Consider the following 21,404-nt stretch of genomic DNA (forward strand, 5'->3'; position numbering starts at 1 on the left):
GCTTAACGTGGAAGTAAAGATTTTTTTTTGAGAGGCACACATGTGCTTCTCGTGGAAGCTAATCTCTGCCTTCACAAGAAACAAATCTATGTTTCTCGTGAAACAAAAATACACATTTTTTCGCCGAGAGCAAAGTTGTGCTTCTCATGAAAGCAAATCTATGACTCCACAAAAAACAAATTTGTGCTTCTCATGGAAACAAAAACAACAAGTTTTATGTCCTTTCCAAGATGCACAACTGTGCTTCTCGCGGATGCAAATATGTGCCTCTACAATAAGCAAATCGGCTTGAAGTGAAAAAAAACTGCATTTTTTATTCTATTTTCTATCCAAAACCAAAAATAAACTAGGCAAAACCGAAAAGCCAAAAAATACCCCAAAAAACCATCTAAAATCTAAAAACGTGTATAGATAAATAAAAAATAAAATTCTGAAAGAGTGCCCATCATACAACACATGGCGGCGACTGGACACACCACTTAACACGATTTTAGGTCACTAAAATAACCCTTGTGGGCTCCGCAAGGTACCCCTTAATTAGCTGCTCTTAGTCTATACTCTATACTACTTATAAAAGAGCAAATATTATCTTCTCTAAGTGCATCTCACAAAACGTACATGGATACATTATCACCGCATGATTAGTCCCACTAAACTCAATCTAACAGCTAGCCTTAACCTAATTTGTTCTCTGTGTGCACTTAGCAATTTACATTGACTGAACGTACTCCACCGCGGAAGAAAATATGAAAGTCCACATCCGGTCAATTAGGAAACTATAATCACGGACACTCCTATTAAGAAACTAATCACGGACGCATCTAATTATTAGGAAACTAATCACAAATGCATCTTATTATTAGAAAACTAATCACGGACGCATCCTATTATTAGGAAAATAATCACGCGCGCATCCTATTAGAAAATTAATCATGGAAGCATCTAATCATTAGGAAACTAATCATGGACACATCATATTAGATGACTAATCATGAACGCATCTAATTATTAGGAAACTAATCGCGAGCGCATCCTATCATCTTGGGAATCGCGATCGCGAGTCGCCTGCCGTTACCAGCCCACCACCCACGCGAGCCATAGTGGGAGACATGCCAGGAGTGTTAGGAATAAGCAACTTGTATTCCCATGAGGCCATAGACCCATATATATATATATATATATATATATATATATATATATATATATATATATATATATGTACATGTGTGGAACATATGCAGGAAACTCCTTATACAACGGGATAAACACAAAGGGGTACATGACTTATATTATAACTCTAACACACACCCCTCAAACTCATGGTGGACGAACAACACTGAGTTTGGAGAGATAAAAGCCATGTTGTGCTCTAGTCTGGGCCTTCGTCAGGAAATCCGCCAACTGTAACTCGGAAGGCACATACTGAAGAGCAATAACCTGATCCTGCACACCAGCGCGCACATAGAAAGCATCAACACCAATATGCTTGGTGAGCTCATGCTTCACAGGATCGCGTGCAATGCTAATAGCACCTGTACTGTCAGATAGGATCAGAGTCGGTGTAGTGACAGAAACACCAAAATCCTGAAGTAACCACCGTAACCAAGTCACCTCTACCGTCAAAAGAGCCATGGCTCGCAACTCAGCCTCAGCACTCGAACGGGAAACTGCAATCTGTTTCTTCGTCTTCCAGGCAATGAGAGAACCGCCAAGAAAAACACAGTAAGCAGAAAGTGAACGGCGATCAGAAGGATCACTAGCCCACGTAGCATCCGAATAGGCCTGAAGCTGTAAAGAACTGGAGCTAGGAAAGAATAGACGGTGAGAGATCGTGCCTCGAAGATATCGGAGAACACGAAGGAGATGACTATAGTGAATCGATGTGGGAGCAGAGACAAACTGACTCAGAATATGAACCGGATAAGAGATGTCCGGACGAGTGACAGCTAGATAGACAAGACTGCCAACGAGATGACGATAACGCGTCAGGTCAGGGAGAGGATCACCATCAGTAGCACGGAGGTGAACATTGAGCTCCATAGGAGTCTCAACAATGCGCTCGTCAGTAAGAGCAGCACGAGCAAGAAGATCCTGGATATACTTTTCCTGGGATATAAAAAAGCCATCAGAGGTAGAAGAGACTTCAATCCCAAGAAAGTAGCGAAGAGGTCCAAGATCAGACATAAGAAACTGCTCACTAAGATGTGCCTTTACAAAGGCAATATACTCGGGGTCATCCCCAGTGATGATCATGTCATCAACATAGAGAAGAAGAAGAGTCTGACCACGAGGAGAAATGTGAATAAACAATGCTGGATCATGAGCACTTGCTGAAAAACCAGCAGTAGTGACCACAGAGGCAAAACGCTCAAACCAGGCGCGGGGGGCTTGCTTAAGGCCATAGAGAGAGCGACGAAGACGACATACCATGCCATCAGGAACAGAATACCCAGGTGGTGGCTGCATGTACACCTCCTCACGCAGCTCACCATTAAGAAAAGCATTCTTAACATCAAGCTGAGATATAGACCAGTGGCGTGCAGAGGCAACGACAAGAAGTGTATGAACAGTGGTCATATGGGCCACAGGAGCAAAAGTCTCGTCATAATCACGACCATGCTCCTGCTGAAAACCACGAGCCACAAGACGAGCTTTGTGACGCTCAAGAGAACCATCGGAGCGAGTCTTAACCTTGTAGACCCACTTACAAGTGATGGGACGGACTCCGGGAGGAAGAGAAACAAGATCCCAGGTACCAGTGCGTTCAAGAGCAGCAATCTCCTCTGCCATCGCAAACTGCCATTCAGGATGAACAACAGCCTGACGATAAGAAGTCGGCTCAAGAACAGCAGCACTAGTGGTGGGAAATCCAAAGCGATCAACAGGCAGAAGAGGACGAGAACACAAGCCATAAGTAGGCTGAGAGGAAGATGACGACTCATCCAATAAGGCATCCACAGGTCGTGAACGACGAGTGTAATGCTGAGGAAAAGATGGAACAATAGAAGGAGGAATCGCCAAGGTACAATCGGGGGGTGGCGACGAAGAAGTCACCGGAGATGAAGGTGTAGAATCCGGTGACATGCTAGGCGAGGAGACCGGAGAAGATGGTGGCTGCAAATCGACTAGAGGTGGAGAAGCAGAGGGAGTGGAACGAATAGGCATAGGGGCGACAGGGGTGATAGGTGAGTCAGGAAAAGTGAGGAAAGAGATATCCTCCACTGAAAAAATCAAGGAAGATGGGCGTGGGTAGAAGGGACGAGACTCATCAAAAGTCACGTCTCGAGAGATACGCATCCGACGATCAATAGGATTCCAACAACGATAGCCCTTATGCTCATCACTGTAGCCTAAGAAGACACACTCAACAGACTGAGCGGTCAGTTTGGTGCATTCGCGAGGGGCAAGAAGAACATAACAAACACAACCAAACAAGCGAAGCATCAAATAATCGGGAGAACGATCAAAAAGACGCTCGAAAGGAACACCACCCTGTAGAGCAGCGGGAGGCTGTATATTGATAAGATAGGTGGAGGTGGAGACGACCTCAGCCCAAAAATGAGGCCGGAGAGAGGCAGCAATCATCAATGCACGAGCCGTCTCAAGAAGATGTCGATGCTTTCGCTCAGCCACACCATTCTGAGCATGAGCACCAGGACAAGAGAATTGAGAGAGAGAGTTCCTTGCTCAGCAAGAACACCAAGCAACATCTTAGAGATATATGTTGGAAATATGCCCTAGAGGCAATAATAAATTGGTTATTATTATATTTCCTTGTTCATGATAATCATTTATTATCCATGCTAGAATTGTATTGATAGGAAACTCAGATACATGTGTGGATACATAGACAACACCATGTCCCTAGTAAGCCTCTAGTTGACTAGCTCGTTGATCAATAGATGGTTACGGTTTCCTGACCATGGACATTGGATGTCGTTGATAATGGGATCACATCATTAGGAGAATGATGTGATGGACAAGACCCAATCCTAAGCCTAGCACAAGATCGTGCAGTTCGTATGCTAAAGCTTTTCTAATGTCAAGTATCATTTCCTTAGACCATGAGATTGTGCAACTTCCGGATACCGTAGGAGTGCTTTGGGTGTGCCAAACGTCACAACGTAATTGGTGGCTATAAAGGTGCACTACGGGTATCTCTGAAAGTGTCTATTGGGTTGGCATGAATCGAGACTGGGATTTGTCACTCCGTGTAACAGAGAGGTATCTCTGGGCCCACTCGGTAAGGCATCATCATAATGTGCACAATGTGACCAAGGAGTTGATCACGGGATGTTGTGTTACGAAACGAGTAAAGAGACTTGCCGGTAACGAGATTGAACAAGGTATCGGGATACCAACGATCGAATCTCGGGCAAGTACCGTACCGATAGACAAAGGGAATTGTATACGGGATTGATTGAATCCTTAACATCGTGGTTCATCCGATGAGATCATCGTGGAGCATGTGGGAACCAACATGGGTATCCAGATCCCGCTGTTGGTTATTGACCGGAGAGTTGTCTCGGCCATGTCTGCATGACTCCCGAGCCCGTAGGGTCTACACACTTAAGGTTCGATGACGCTAGGGTTATAGGGAATAGATGTACGTGGTTACCGAATGTTATTCGGAGTCCCGGATGAGATCCCGGACGTCACGAGGAGTTCCGAAATGGTCCGGAGGTAAAGATTTATATATGGGAAGTCATCACACGGTCACCGGAATAATTCGGGGGGTTACCGGTATTGTACTAGGACCACCAAAGGGGTTCCGGGGGTCCACCGGGAGGGTCCACCTGCCTCGGAGGGCCCTATGGGCTGTGTGTGGAGAGGGACCAGCCCCTTAGTGGGCTGGGCGCCTCCCCCCTAGGGCCCATGCGCCTAGGGTTTAGGGGGAACCCTAAAGGGGGGTGCCCCCTTGCCTTGGGGGGCAAGGCAACCCCCCTGGCCGCCGCCCCCTCCTCAGATTGGATCTGAGGGGGCCGGCCCCCCTCTCCCTTGCCCCTATATATATGTGGGGGGTGGGAGGGCAGCCGCACCCAAGTTCTGGCGCAGCCCTCCCCCTCTCCCGCGGTGCTTGGCGAAGCCCTGCAGGATTGCCACGCTCCTCCTTCACCACCACGCCGTCGTGCTGCTGCTGGATGGAGTCTTCCCCAACCTCTCCTTCTCCCCTTGCTGGATCAAGGCGTGGGAGACGTCACCGGGCTGCACGCGTGTTGAACGCGGAGGCGCCGTTGTTTGGCGCTTAGATCGGAATCAATCGCGATCTGAATCGCTGCGAGTACGATTCCTTCATCCGCGTTCTTGCAACGCTTCCGCTTAGCGATCTACAAGGGTATGTAGATGCACTCCCCTTCCCCTCGTTGCTAGATTACTCCATAGATTGATCTTGGTGATGCATAGAAAATTTTAAATTTCTGCTACAATCCCCAACAGTGGCATCATGAGCTAGGTCTATGCGTAGTTTCTATGCATGAGTAGAACACAAGTTGTTGTGGGCGTCGATTTTGTCAATTTACTTGCCGTTACTAGTCTTATCTTGATTCGGCAGCATCGTGGGATGAAGCGGCCCGGACCGACCTTACACGTACTCTTACGTGAGACAGGTTCCACCGACTAACATGCACTAGTTGCATAAGGTGGCTAGCGGGTGTCTGTCTCTCCCACTTTAGTCGGATCGGATTCGATGAAAAGGGTCCTTATGAAGGGTAAATAGAAATTGGCATATCACGTTGTGGTTTTGGCGTAGGTAAGAAACGTTCTTGCTAGAAACCTATAGCAGCCACGTAAAAATTTTGCAACAACAATTAGAGGACGTCTAACTTGTTTTTGCAGCATATGCCTTGTGATGTGATATGGCCAAAAGGATGTGATGAATGATATATGTGATGTATGAGATTGATCATGTTCTTGTAATAGGAATCACGACTTGCATGTCGATGAGTATGACAACCGGCATGAGCCATGGGAGTTGTCTTAATTTATTTATGACCTGCGTGTCAACTTAAATGTCATGTAATTACTTTACTTTATTGCTAAACCGTTAGCCATAGTAGTAGAAGTAATAGTTGACGAGACGACTTCATGAAGACACGATGATGGAGATCATGGTGTCATGCCGGTGACAATGATGATCATGGCGCCCCGAAGATGGAGAGCAAAAGGAGCAAAATGATATTGGCCATATCATGTCACTATTTGATTGCATGTGATGTTTATCATGTTTTACATCTTATTTTCTTAGAACGACGGTAGCTTAAATAAGATAATTCCTCGCAATAATTTCAAGAAAGTGTTCCCCCTAACTATGCACCGTTGCGAAGGTTCGTTGTTTCGAAGCACCACATGATGATCGGGTGTGATAGATTCTAACATTCGAATACAACGGGTGTAAGACAGATTTACACACGCAATACACTTAGGTTGACTTGACGAGCCTAGCATGTACAGACATGGCCTCGGAACACGGAAGACCGAAAAGTCGAACATGAGTCGTATAGAAGATACGATCAACATGAAGATGTTCACCGATGATGACTAGTCCGTCTCACGTGATGATCGGACACGGCCTAGTTGACTCGGATCATGTATCACTTAGATGAGAGGGATGTCTATCTGAGTGGGAGTTCATTAAATAATTTGATTAGATGAACTTAATTATCATGAACATAGTCTAAATTGTCTTTGCAAATATGTTGTAGATAAATAGCTCAAGTTGTAGCTCCCTGTTTCAATACGTTCCTAGAGAAAGACTAAGTTGAAAGATATTGTAAGCAATGATGCGGACTGGGTCAGTAGTCCGAGGAGTGTCCTCACTGCTGCACAGAAGACTTACGTTTTTGATGCACCCCCTCGATGTGCAAACCCCTACAACGTCGTCTGTGGATGTTGTGAACACCTGACAGACACATCCCGATGACTACTTGATAGTTTAGTGCACCATACTTTACTGCTTAGAATCGGGATTCCAATGACGTTTTGAACGCCATAAGACATATGAGATGTTCCAAGAGCTGAAATTGGGATTTCAGGCTCATGCCCGTGTTGAGAGGTATGAGACCTCTGACAAGTTCTTTTTCCAACAAGATGGAGGAGAATAGCTCAGCTAGTGAGCATGTGCTCAGAATGTCTCGGTGCTACAATCACTTAAATCAGGTGGGAGTTAAACTTCCAGATAAGATAGTGATTGATAGAGTTCTCTAGCCACTATCACTAAGCTACTAGATCTTCATGATGAACTATGACATGCGAGGGATGGAGTTGATCCCGGAGCTGTTCGCGGTGCTTAAGACCGCAAAAGGTAGAAATCGAGAAGGAGCATCAAGTGTTGATGGTTTAACAAGACCACTGGTTTCAAGAAGGGCAAGGGCTAGAAGGGAAACTTCATGGATGGCAAACCAGTTGCCGCTCCAGTGAAGGAACCCAAGGTTGAACCCAAACCCGAGACTAAGTGCTTCTATTGTAAGGGGAACGGTCACTGGTAGCGGAATTACCCCAAATGCATGGTAGATAAGAAGGCTGGCAACTTCAACAAAGTATATACGTGTTATTAATGTGTACCTCACTAGTACTCCTGGTAGCACCTGGGTATTGGATACCGGTTCAGTTGCTATTATTGGTGACTTGAAGCAAAAGCTACGGACTAAACGGAGACTGGCTAAGGGCGAGGTGACGATGTGTGTTGGAAGTGTTTCCAAAGTTGATGATATCACCATCGCACGCTCCATCTGCCTTCGGGATTAGTATTGAACCTAGATAAATGTTATCAGGTGTCTACGTTGAGCATGAATATGATTAGATCATGTTCATTACAATACGGTTATTCATTTAAGTTAGAGAATAATGGTTATTCTGTTTACATGAATAATACCTTTCATGGTCATGCACCCTATGTGAATGGTTCATTGAATCTCGGTCGTGGTAATACGCATGTTCACGTAAAAAGATGTAGAGTTAATAATGATAGTACCACTTTCTTGTGGCACCGCCGCTTAGGTCATATTGGCGTAAGATGCATGAAGAAACTCCATGTCGATGGATGTTTGGAGTCACTTGATTTTGAATTGCTTGACACATGCGAGCCATGCCTCATGGGCAGGATGACTAAGACCCCGTTTTCAGGTACAATGAAATGGGCAAGTGACTTGTTGGAAATCATACATGCTGATGCGTGTGATCCAATGAGAATTGAAGCGTGCGGTGGATATCGCTATTTTCTCATCTTCACTGACGATTTGAGTAGATATAGGTATATTTACTTAATGAAGCACAAGTCTGAAACGTTTGAAAAGTTCAAGCGATTTCAGAGTGAAGTTAAGAATCATCATAACAAGAAGATCATGTTCCTATGATCTGATCAAAGGGGGATTTTCTGAGTTATGAGTTTGGCAATCACTTAAGACATTGTGGAATTGTTTCGCAGTTGAAGCCACCTGGAACACCACAGCGTAATGGTGTGTCCGGACATCATAATCGAACATTATGAGATATGGTGCGATCTATGATGTCTCTTACCGATCTACCGCTATTATTTTGAGGTTATGCATTAAGAGACAACTGCATTCACTTTAGATAGGACACCATATAAGTCCGTTGAGACGACGTCGTATGAACATTGGTTTGGCAAGAAACCAAAGTTGTCATTTCTTAATGTTTGGGGCTGCGATACTTAAGGCTTCAGCCGGAAAGGCTGGAACAAAAAAACAGACAAATACATCTTCATAGGATACCCAAAGGTAACAGTTGGGTATACCTTCTACCTCAGATCCGAGGGCAAATTGTTTGTCACTAAGAAAGGGTCCTTTCTCGAGAAGGAGTTTCTCTCGAAAGAATTGAGTGGGAGGAAGATAGAACTTGATGAGGTTGTCGAACCTTTACTTCAACCAGAGAGTGATGCAACACAGAAAGATGTTTTATGTGGCACCTACTGTTGGAAATATGCCCTAGAGGCAATAATAAAATGATTATTATATTTCCTTGTTCATGATAATTGTCTATTATTCATGCTTTAATTGTATTATCCGGAAATCGTAATACATGTGTGAATACATAGACCACAATGTGTCCCTAGTGAGCCTCTAGTTGACTAGCTCGTTGATCAACAGATAGTCATGGTTTCCTGGCTATGGACATGGGGATGTCATTGATAACGGGATCACATCATTAGGAGAATGATGTGATGGACAAGACCCAATCCTAAACATAGCACAAGATCGTATAGTTCGTTTGCTAGAGTTTTTCCAATGTCAAGTATCTTTTCCTTAGACCATGAGATCATGCAACTCCCGGATACCGTAGGTGTGCTCTCAGTATACCAAACGTCACAACGTAACTGGGTGACTATAAAGGTATACTACGGGTATCTCTGAAAGTGTCTGTTGGGTTGACACGGATCAAGACTGGGATTTGTCACTCCGTATGACGGAGAGGTATCTCTGGGCCCACTCGATAATGCATCATCATAATGAGCTCAAAGTGACCAAGTGTCTGGTCACGGGATCATGCATTATGGTACGAGTAAAGTGACTTGCCGGTAACGAGATTGAACGAGGTATTGGGATACCGACGATCGAATCTCGGGCAAGTAACATACCGATTGACAAAGGGAATTGTATACGGGGTTGCTTGAATCCTCGACATCATGGTTCATCTGATGAGATCATCGAGGAGCATGTGGGAGCCAACATGGGTATCCAGATCCCGCTGTTGATTATTGACTGGAGAGTCATCTCGGTCATGTCTACATGTCTCCCGAACCCGTAGGGTCTACACATTTAAGGTTCGGTGACGCTAGGGTTGTAGAGACATGAATATGCAGTAACCCGAAAGTTGTTCGGAGTCCCAGATGAGATCCTGGACGTCACGAGGAGTTCCGGAATGGTCCGGAGGTGAATAATTATATATAGGAAGTGCAGCTTCGGCCATCGGGAGAGTTTCAGGGTCACCAGTATTGTACCGGGACCACCGGAAGGGTCCCGGGGGTCCACCGGGTGGGGCCACCCATCCCGGAGGGCCCCATGGGCTAAAGTGGGGAGGGGAACCAGCCCATAGTGGGCTGGTGCACCCCCCTTGGCCCACCCCCTGCGCCTAGGGTTGGAAACCCTAGGGTGGGGGGGCACCCCACTTGCCTTGGGGGCTACTCCACCCTTGGCCGCCGCCCCCTAGGAGATCCCATCTCCTAGGGCCGGCGCCCCCCCTAGGGGAGCCTATATAAAGGGGGGGAGGGAGGGGCAGCCACACCTTTGAGTCTTGGCGCCTCCCTCTCCCCTGCTACACCTCTCCCTCTCGCAATATAACGGCGAAGCCCTGCTGCGGTGACGCCCTGCATCCACCACCACGCCGTCGTGCTGCTGGATCTTCATCAACCTCTCCTCCCCCCTTGCTGGATCAAGGAGGAGAAGTTACGCTGACCGTACGTGTGTTGAACACGGAGGTGCCGTCTGTTCGGCGATAGGATCTCCAGTGATTTGGATCACGTCGAGTACGACTTCCTCATCTCCGTCCTTGGACGCTTCCGCGCGTGATCTACAAAGGTATGTAGATGCAATCCGATCACTCGTTGCTAGATGAACTCATAGATGGATCTTGGTGAAACCGTAGGAAATTTTTTGTTTTCTGCAGCGTTCTCCAACAGTGGCATCATGAGCTAGGTCTATGCGTAGTTCTCCTTGCACGAGTAGAACACAATTTGTTGTGGGCGTAGATGTTGTCAACTTTCTTGCCGCTACTAGTCTTATCTTGCTTCAGCGGTATTGTGGGATGAAGCGGCCCGGACCGACCTTACACGTACGCTTACGTGAGACTGGTTCCACCGACTGACATGCACTAGTTGCATAAGGTGGCTAGCGGGTGTCTGTCTCTCCCACTTTAGTTGGAGCGGATTCGATGAAAAGGGTCCTTATGAAGGGTAAATAGAAGTTGACAAATCACGTTGTGGCTATTACGTAGGTAAGAAAACGTTCTTGCTAGAACCCTTTTGCAGCCACGTAAAACTTGCAACAACAATTAGAGGACGTCTAACTTGTTTTTGCAGCAAGTACTTGGTGATGTGATATGGCCAAAGTTGTGATGAATGATGAATGATATATATGTGATGTATGAGATCATGTTCTTGTAATAGGAATCACGACTTGCATGTCGATGAGTATGACAACCGGTAGGAGCCATAGGAGTTGTCTTTATTTTTTGTATGACCTGCGTGTCATTGAGAAACGCCATGTAAATTACTTTACTTTATTGCTAAACGTGTTAGCCATAGTAGTAGAAGTAATAGTTGGCGAGCAACTTCATGGAGACACGATGATGGAGATCATGGTGTCATGCCGGTGACAAGATGATCATGGAGCCCCAAGATGGAGATCAAAGGAACTATGTGATATTGGCCATATCATGTCACTATTATTATTTGATTGCATGTGATGTTTATCATGTTTTCGCATCTTGTTTACTTAGAACGGCGGTAGTAAATAAGATGATCCCTCCTAATAATTTCAAGAAAGTGTTCCCCCTAACTGTGCACCGTTGCGACAGTTCGTTGTTTCGAAGCACCACGTGATGATCGGGTGTGATAGATTCCAACGTTCACATACAATGGGTGTAAGACAGATTTACACATGCAAAAACTTAGGTTGACTTGACGAGCCTAGCATGTACAAACATGGCCTCGAAACACAGAAGACCGAAAGGTCGAGCATGAGTCGTATAGAAGATACGATCAACATGAAGATGTTCACCGATGTTGACTAGTCCGTCTCACGTGATGATCGGACACGGCCTAGTTGACTCGGATCATGTTATACTTAGATGACTGGAGGGATGTCTATCTAAGTGGGTGTTCATTATATAATTTGATTAGATGAACTTAATTATCATGAACTTAGTCTAAAATCTTTACAATATGTCTTGTAGATCAAATGGCCAACGTTGTCCTCAACTTCAACGCGTTCCTAGAGAAAACCAAGCTGAAAGACGATGGCAGCAACTATACGGACTGGGTCCGGAACCTGAGGATCATCCTCATAGCTGCCAAGAAAGATTATGTCCTACTAGCACCGCTAGGTGACGCACCCGTCCCATAGAACCAAGACGTTATGAACGCTTGGCAGACACGTGCTGATGATTACTCCCTCATTTAGTGCGGCATGCTTTACAGCTTAGAACCGGGGCTCCAAAAGCGTTTTGAGCGACACGGAGCATATGAGATGTTCGAAGAGCTGAAAATGGTTTTCCAAGCTCATGCCCGGGTCGAGAGATATGAAGTCTCCGACAAGTTCTTCAGCTGTAAGATGGAGGAAAATAGTTCTGTCAGTGAGCACATACTCACTATGTCTGGATTACATAACCGCTTAACTCAGCTGGGAGCTAATCTCCCGGATGACGCGGTCATTGACATAATCCTTCAGTCGCTTCCACCGAGCTACAAGAGATTTTTGATGAACTTCAATATGCAGGGGATGGAAAAGACCATTCCTGAAGTATTTGCAATGCTGAAATCAGCAGAGGTAGAAGTCAAAAAGGACCATCAAGTGTTGATGGTGAATAAAACCACTAAGTTCAAGAAAGGCAAGGGTAAGAAGAACTTCAAGAAGGACGGCAAGGGAGTTGCCGCGCCCGGTAAGCAAGCTGCCGGGAAGAAGCCAAAGTATGGACCCAAGCCCGAGACTGAGTGTTTTTATTGCAAGGGAAGTGGTCACTGGAAGCGGAACTACCCCAAATACTTAGCGGACAAGAAGGCCGGCAAAACGAAAGGTATATGTGATATACATGTAATTGATGTGTACCTTACCAGTACTCGTAGTAGCTCCTGGGTATTTGATACCGGTGCGGTTGCTCACATTTGTAACTCAAAGCAGGAGCTGCGGAATAAGAGGAGACTGGCGAAGGACGAGGTGACGATGCGCGTCGGGAATGGTTCCAAGGTCGATGTGATCGCCGTCGGCACGCTACCTCTACATTTACCCACGGGATTAGTTTTAAACCTCAATAATTGTTATTTAGTACCAGCTTTGAGCATGAACATTGTATCAGGATCTCGTTTAATTCGAGATGGCTACTCATTTAAATCTGAGAATAATGGTTGTTCTATTTATATGAGAGATATGTTTTATGGTCATGCTCCTATGGTGAATGGTTTATTCTTAATGAATCTCGAGCGTAATACTACACATATTCATAGTGTGAATACCAAAAGATGTAAGGTTGATAATGATAGTCCCACATACTTGTGGCACTGCCGCCTTGGTCACATAGGTGTCAAACGCATGAAGAAGCTCCATGCAGATGGACTTTTAGAGTCTCTTGATTACGAATCATTTGACCCGTGCGAACCATGCCTCATGGGTAAGATGACCAAGACTCCGTTCTCAGGAACAATGGAGCGAGCAACCAACCTATTGGAAATCATACATACTGATGTGTGCGGTCCAATGAGTGTTGAGGCTCGTGGTGGCTATCGTTATGTTCTCACCCTCACTGATGACTTGAGTAGATATGGGTATATCTACTTAATGAAACACAAGTCTGAAACCTTTGAAAAGTTCAAGGAATTTCAGAGTGAGGTTGAGAATCAACGTGACAGAAAAATCAAGTTTTTGCGATCAGATCGTGGAGGAGAATACTTGAGTCACGAATTTGGTACACACTTAAGAAAATGTGGAATAGTTTCACAACTCACGCCGCCTGGAACACCTCAGCGTAATGGTGTGTCCGAACGTCGTAATCGCACTCTATTAGATATGGTGCGATCTATGATGTCTCTTACCGATTTACCGTTGTCATTTTGGGGCTATGCTTTAGAGACTGCCGCATTCACTTTAAATAGGGCTCCGTCGAAATCCGTTGAGACGACACCGTATGAATTATGGTTTGGGAAGAAGCCTAAGCTGTCGTTTCTAAAAGTTTGGGGATGCGATGCTTATGTCAAGAAACTTCAACCTGAAAAGCTCGAACCCAAGTCGGAAAAATGCGTCTTCATAGGATACCCTAAAGAAACTATTGGGTATACCTTCTACCTCAGATCCGAAGGCAAGATCTTTGTTGCCAAGAATGGATCCTTTCTAGAGGAGTTTCTCTCGAAAGAAGTAAGTGGGAGGAAAGTAGAACTTGATGAAGTATTACCTCTTGAACCGGAAAGTGGCGCAACTCAGGAAAATGTTCCTGTGGTGCCTGCACCAATTAGAGAGGAAGTTAATGATGATGATCAAGATACTTCTGATCAAGCTCCTACTGAACTTCGAAGGTCCACAAGGACACGTTCCGCACCAGAGTGGTACAGCAACCCTGTCTTGGAAATCATGTTGTTAGACAACGGTGAACCTTCGAACTATGAAGAAGCGATGGCGGGCCCGGATTCCGACAAATGGCTGGAAGCCATGAAATCCGAGATAGGATCCATGTATGAAAACGAAGTATGGACTTTGACTGACTTGCCCGATGATCGGTGAGCCATAGAAAATAAATGGATCTTTAAGAAGAAGACAGACGCGAATGGTAATGTGACCATCTATAAAGCTAGGCTTGTCGCTAAGGGTTATGGACAAGTTCAAGGGGTTGACTACGATGAGACATTCTCTCCCGTAGCAAAGCTAAAGTCCATCCGAATCATGTTAGCAATTGCCGCATACTATGATTATGAGATATGGCAGATGGACGTCAAAACGGCATTCCTTAACGGTTATCTTAAGGAAGAACTGTATATGATGCAGCCGGAAGGTTTTGTCGATCCTAAGAATGCTGACAAGGTGTGCAAGCTCCAACGCTCAATTTATGGGCTGGTGTAAGCGTCTCGGAGTTGGAACATTCGCTTTGATGAGATGATCAAAGTGTTTGGGTTTATGCAGACTTATGGAGAAGCCTGCGTTTACAAGAAAGTGAGTGGGAGCTCTGTAGAATTTCTCATATTATATGTAGATGACATACTTTTGATGGGAAATAATATAGAGCTTTTGGATAGCATTAAGGCCTACTTGAATAAGAGTTTTTCAATGAAGGACCTTGGAGAAGCTGCTTATATATTAGGCATCAAGATCTATAGAGATAGATCAAGACGCCTCATAGGTCTTTCACAAAGCACATGCCTTGATAAGATATTGAAGAAGTTCGATATGGATCAGTCTAAGAAGGGGTTCTTGCCTGTGTTGCAAGGTGTGAAATTGAGCTCAGCTCAATGTCCGACCACGACAGAAGATATAGAAGAGATGAGTGTCATCCCCTATGCCTCAGCCATAGGTTCTATTATGTATGCCATGTTGTGTACCAGACCTGATGTAAACCTTGTCGTAAGTTTGGTAGGTAGGTACCAAAGTAATCCCGGCAAGGAACACTGGACAGCGGTCAAGAATATCCTAAAGTACCTGAAAAGGACTAAGGAAATATTTCTCGTTTATGGAGGTGACGAAGAGCTCGTCGTAAAGGTTTACATCGACGCTAGCTTCGACACAGATCTGGATGACTCTAAGTCACAAACCGGATACGTGTATATTTTGAATGGTGGGGCAGTAAGCTGGTGCAGTTGCAAGCAAAGCGTTGTGGCGGGATCTACATGTGAAGCGGAGTACATGGCAGCCTCGGAGGCAGCACACGAAGCAGTCTGGGTGAAGGAGTTCATTACCGACCTAGGAGTCATACCCAATGCGTCGGGCCCGATGACTCTCTTCTGTGACAACACTAGAGCTATTGCCCTTGCCAAGGAGCCCAGGTTTCACAGAAAGACCAGGCATATCAAGCGTCGCTTCAACTCCATTCGTGAAAGTGTTCAAAATGGAGACATAGAGATTTGTAAAGTACATACGGACCTGAATGTAGCAGATCCGTTGACTAAACCTCTCCCTAGAGCAAAACATGATCAACACCAGAATTCCATGGGTGTTCGATTCATCACAATGTAACTAGATGATTGACTCTAGTGCAAGTGGGAGACTGTTGGAAATATGCCCTAGAGGCAATAATAAAATGATTATTATATTTCCTTGTTCATGATAATTGTCTATTATTCATGCTTTAATTGTATTATCCGAAAATCGTAATACATGTGTGAATACATAGACCACAATGTGTCCCTAGTGAGCCTCTAGTTGACTAGCTCGTTGATCAACAGATAGTCATGGTTTCCTGGCTATGGACGTGGGGATGTCATTGATAACGGGATCACATCATTAGGAGAATGATGTGATGGACAAGACCCAATCCTAAAAATAGCACAAGATCGTATAGTTCGTTTGCTAGAGTTTTTCCAATGTCAAGTATCTTTTCCTTAGACCATGAGATCGTGCAACTCCCGGATACCGTAGGAGTGCTCTAGGTATACCAAACGTCACAACATAACTGGGTGACTATAAAGGTATACTACGGGTATCTCCGAAAGTGTCTGTTGGGTTGACACGGATCAAGACTGGGATTTGTCACTCCGTATGACGGAGAGGTATCTCTGGGCCCACTCGGTAATGCATCATCATAATGAGCTCAAAGTGACCAAGTGTCTGTTCACGGGATCATGCATTACGGTACGAGTAAAGTGACTTGCCGGTAACGAGATTGAACGAGGTATTGGGATACCGACGATCGAATCTCGGGCAAGTAACGTACCTATTGACAAAGGGAATTGTATACGGGGTTGCTTGAATCCTCGACATCGTGGTTCATCCGATGAGATCATCGAGGAGCATGTGGGAGCCAACATGGGTATCCAGATCCCGCTGTTGATTATTGACCGGAGAGTCGTCTCGGTCATGTCTACATGTCTCCCGAACCCGTAGGGTCTACACACTTAAGGTTCGGTGACGCTAGGGTTGTAAGATATGAATATGCAATAACCCAAAAGTTTTTTGGAGTCCCGGATGAGATCCTGGACGTCACGAGGAGTTCCGGAATGGTTCGGAGGTGAAGAATTATATATAGGAAGTGCAGTTTCGGCCATCGGGAGAGTTTCGGGGTCACCGATATTGTACCGGGACCACCGGAAGGGTCCCGGGGGTCCACCGGGTGGGGCCACCCATCCCGGAGGGCCCCATGGGCTAAAGTGGGGAGGGGAACCAGCCCATAGTGGGCTGGTGCACCCCCCTTGGCCCACCCCCTGCGCCTAGGGTTGGAAACCCTAGGGTGGGGGGGGCGCCCCACTTGCCTTGGGGGCTACTCCACCCTTGGCCGCCGCCCCCCTAGGAGATCCCATCTCCTAGGGCCGGCGCCCCCCTAGGGGAGCCTATATAAAGGGGGGAGGGAGGGGCAGCCACACCTTTGAGTCTTGGCGCCTCCCTCTCCCCTGCTACACCTCTCCCTCTCGCAGTGTAACGGCGAAGCCCTGCTGCGGTGACGCCCTGCATCCACCACCACGCCGTCGTGCTGCTGGATCTTCATCAACCTCTCCTCCCCCCTTGCTGGATCAAGAAGGAGGAGACGTTACGCTGACCGTACGTGTGTTGAACACGGAGGTGCCGTCCGTTCGGCGCTAGGATCTCCGGTGATTTGGATCACGTCGAGTACGACTTCCTCATCCCCGTCCTTGAACGCTTCCGCGCGTGATCTACAAAGGTATGTAGATGCAATCCGATCACTCGTTGCTAGATGAACTCATAGATGGATCTTGGTGAAACCGTAGGAAATTTTTTGTTTTCTGCAACGTTCTCCAACACCTACGTCTGTTGAAGAGGAAGTTAATGATAGTGATCATGAAGCTTCGGATCAAGTTGCTATCGAACCTCATAGGTCGACAAGGATATGTACTGCTCCTGAGTGGTGCGGTAATCCTGTCTTAGATATCATGTTGTTGGACAACAATGAACCTACGAACTATGGAGAAGCAATGGTGGGCCCGTATTCCGACAAATGGTTAGAAGCCATGAAATCCGAGATAGGATCCATGTATCAGAACAAAGCATGGACTTTGGTGGACTTGCCCAATGATCGGCAAGTCATTGAGATAAATGGATCTTTAAGAAGAAGACGGACGTGGACGGTAATGTTACCGTCTATGAAGCTCGACTTGTGGCAAAGAGTCTTTTCACAAGTTCAAGGAGTTGACTACGATGAGATTTTCTCACCCGTAGCGATGTTTAAGTCCGTCAGAATCATGTTAGCATTAGCTGTATTTTTCGATTATGAAATCTGACAGATGGATGTCAAAACAAGTTTTCTTACCAGTTTTCATAAGAAAAAGTTGTATGTGATACAATAAAAGGTTTTGTCGATCCTAAGGATGCTAAAAGGTATGCTGGCTCCAGCAATCCTTCTATTGACTAGAGCAAGCATCTCGGAGTCGGAATATATGCTTTGATGAAGTGATCAAAGCTTTTAGGTTTATACAATGTTTGCTAGAAACTTGTATTTACAAGAAAGTGAGTGGGAGCACTACAACATTTCTGATAAGTATATGTGGATGACATATTGTTGATTCGAAATAATGTAGAATTTATGGAAAGCATAAACGGTTGTTTAAAGAGTGATTTTCAAAGGAAGACCTGGATAAAGCTGCTTACATATTGGGCATCAAGATCTATAGAGATAGATCAAGACGACTGATGATACTTTCAAAGAACGCACACCTTGACATGTTTTTGAAGGAGTTCAAAATAGATCAGTCAAAGAAGGGATTCTTACCTGAGTTGTAAGGTGTGAAGTTGAGTAAGACTCAAAGATTGACCACGGCAGAAGAAAGAGGAAGGACGAAGGTCATCCCCTATGCTTTTGTCATAGGCTCTATACGGTATGCCATGCTGAGTACCGCACCAGATGTGTGCCTTGCCACATGTCTGGCAAGAGGGTACAAAGGTGATCTAGGAGTGGATCACCAGATAGCGGTCAAAATTATCCTTAGAGGAATAAGGAAGTGTTTCTCGGTTATGGAGGTGATAAAGAGTTTGACGTAAAGAGTTACGTCGATGCAAGCTTAACACCTATCCGGATAGCTCTGAGTAGAGATACCGGATACGTATAATGGAGCAACAATTTGGAATAGCTCCAAGTGGAACGTGGTAGCAGCATCTACGATATGACAAAGTTTTGCGAAATACATAGGGATCTGAATATTGCAGACCCGTTGACTACAACCTCTCTCACAAGCATAACATGATCAGACCCAGAACTCATTGAGTGTTAATCACATACTGATGTGAACTAGATTATTGAGTCTAGTAAACTCTTTGGATGTTGGTCACATGGCGATGTGACCTGTGAGTGTTAATCACATGGCGATGTGAACTAGATTATTGACTCTAGTGCAAGTGGGAGACTGTTGGAAATATGCCCTAGAGGCAATAATAAATTGGTTATTATTATATTTCCTTGTTCATGATAATCGTTTATTATCCATGCTAGAATTGTATTGATAGGAAACTCAGATACATGTGTGGATACATAGACAATACCATGTCCCTAGTAAGCCTCTAGTTGACTAGCTCGTTGATCAATAGATGGTTACGGTTTCCTGACCATGGACATTGGATGTCGTTGATAACGGGATCACATCATTATGAGAATGATGTGATGGACAAGACCCAATCCTAAGCCTAGCACAAGATCGTGTAGTTCGTATGCTAAAGCTTTTCTAATGTCAAGTATCATTTCCTTAGACCATGAGATTGTGCAACTCCCGGATACCGTAGGAGTGCTTTGGGTGTGCCAAACATCACAACGTAATTGGGTGGCTATAAAGGTGCACTACGGGTATCTCCGAAAGTGTCTGTCGGGTTGGGACGAATCGAGACTGGGATTTGTCACTCCGTGTAATGGAGAGGTATCTCTGGGCCCACTCGGTAAGGCATCATCATAATGTGCACAATGTGACCAAGGAGTTGATCACGGGATGATGTGTTATGGAACAAGTAAAGAGACTTGCCAGTAACGAGATTGAACAAGGTATCAGGATACCGACGATCGAATCTCGGGCAAGTATCGTACCGATAGACAAAGGGAATTGTATACGGGATTGATTGAATCCTTGACATCGTGGTTCATCCGATGAGATCATCGTGGAGCATGTGGGAACCAACATGGGTATCCAGATCCCGCTGTTGGTTATTGACCGGAGAGTTGTCTCGGCCATGTCTGCATGACTCCCGAGCCCGTAGGGTCTACACACTTAAGGTTCGATGACGCTAGGGTTATAGGGAATAGATGTATGTGGTTACCGAATGTTATTCGGAGTCCCGGACGAGATCCCGGACGTCACGAGGAGTTCCGGAATGGTTCGGAGGTAAAGATTTATATATGGGAAGTCATCATACGGTCACCGGAATAATTCGGGGGGTTACCGGTATTGTACCGGGACCACCAAAGGGGTTCCGGGGGTCCACCGGGAGGGTCCACCTCCCCCGGAGGGCCCTATGGGCTGTGTGTGGAGAGGTACCAGCCCCTTAGTGGGCTGGGCGCCTCCCCCTAGGGCCCATGCGCCTAGGGTTTAGGGGGAACCCTAAAGGGGGGCGCCCCCTTGCCTTAGGGGGCAAGGCAACCCCCCTGGCCGCCGCCCCCTCCTCAGATTGGATCTGAGGGGGCCGGCCCCCCTCTCCCTTGCCCCTATATATATGTGGGGGGTGGGAGGGCAGCCGCACCCAAGTTCTGGCGCAGCCCTCCCCCTCTCCCAAGTCCTCCTCCTCTCCCGCGGTGCTTGGCGAAGCCCTGCAGGATTGCCACGCTCCTCCTTCACCACCACGCCGTCGTGCTGCTGCTGGATGGAGTCTTCCCCAACCTCTCCTTCTCCCCTTGCTGGATCAAGGCGTGGGAGACGTCACCGGGCTGCACGTGTGTTGAACGCGGAGACGCCGTTGTTCGGCACTTAGATCGGAATCAACCGCGATCTGAATCGCTGCGAGTACGACTCCTTCATCCGCGTTCTTGCAACGCTTCTGCTTAGCGATCTACAAGGGTATGTAGATGCACTCCCCTTCCCCTCGTTGCTAGATTACTCCATAGATTGATCTCGGTGATGCATAGAAAATTTTAAATTTCTTTTACGATCCCCAACAATATACTCGCCAGCGGAGTCAGCATGAAAAACACGAATGGGTGAAGAGAACTGAGTATGAACCATGGCAGCAAAACGCTTATAAATAGACAACACCTCACTACGAGAAGTCATGAAATAAATCCATGTGTAACGAGAGAAATCATCTATGAAAATAATATACTGTTTATGACCACCTTTCAAAGCGAAAGGAGCCGGACCCCATACATCAGAATGGACTAAATCGAAAGGACGCTTAGACATTGACTCACTATGTGAATATGGTAACTGAATCTGCTTGCCAAGATGACAACCCTGACACTCTAAAGAGACATCTCCTGAGACAGACCCCAAAAGACCTCGACGAACTAAAGACGACAACCGAGAACCACACAGATGACCAAGTCGATGATGCCACTGCTTGAAGGAACCAGTAACGGAGGCGACTGAAGTGGAGGAACTGGCGATGGTGGTG

Source organism: Triticum urartu, chromosome 6A, assembly GCF_056163025.1.
Source record: "Triticum urartu cultivar PI428250 chromosome 6A, HENAU_Tu73, whole genome shotgun sequence".
In the NCBI taxonomy this organism is placed as follows: domain Eukaryota; kingdom Viridiplantae; phylum Streptophyta; class Magnoliopsida; order Poales; family Poaceae; genus Triticum; species Triticum urartu.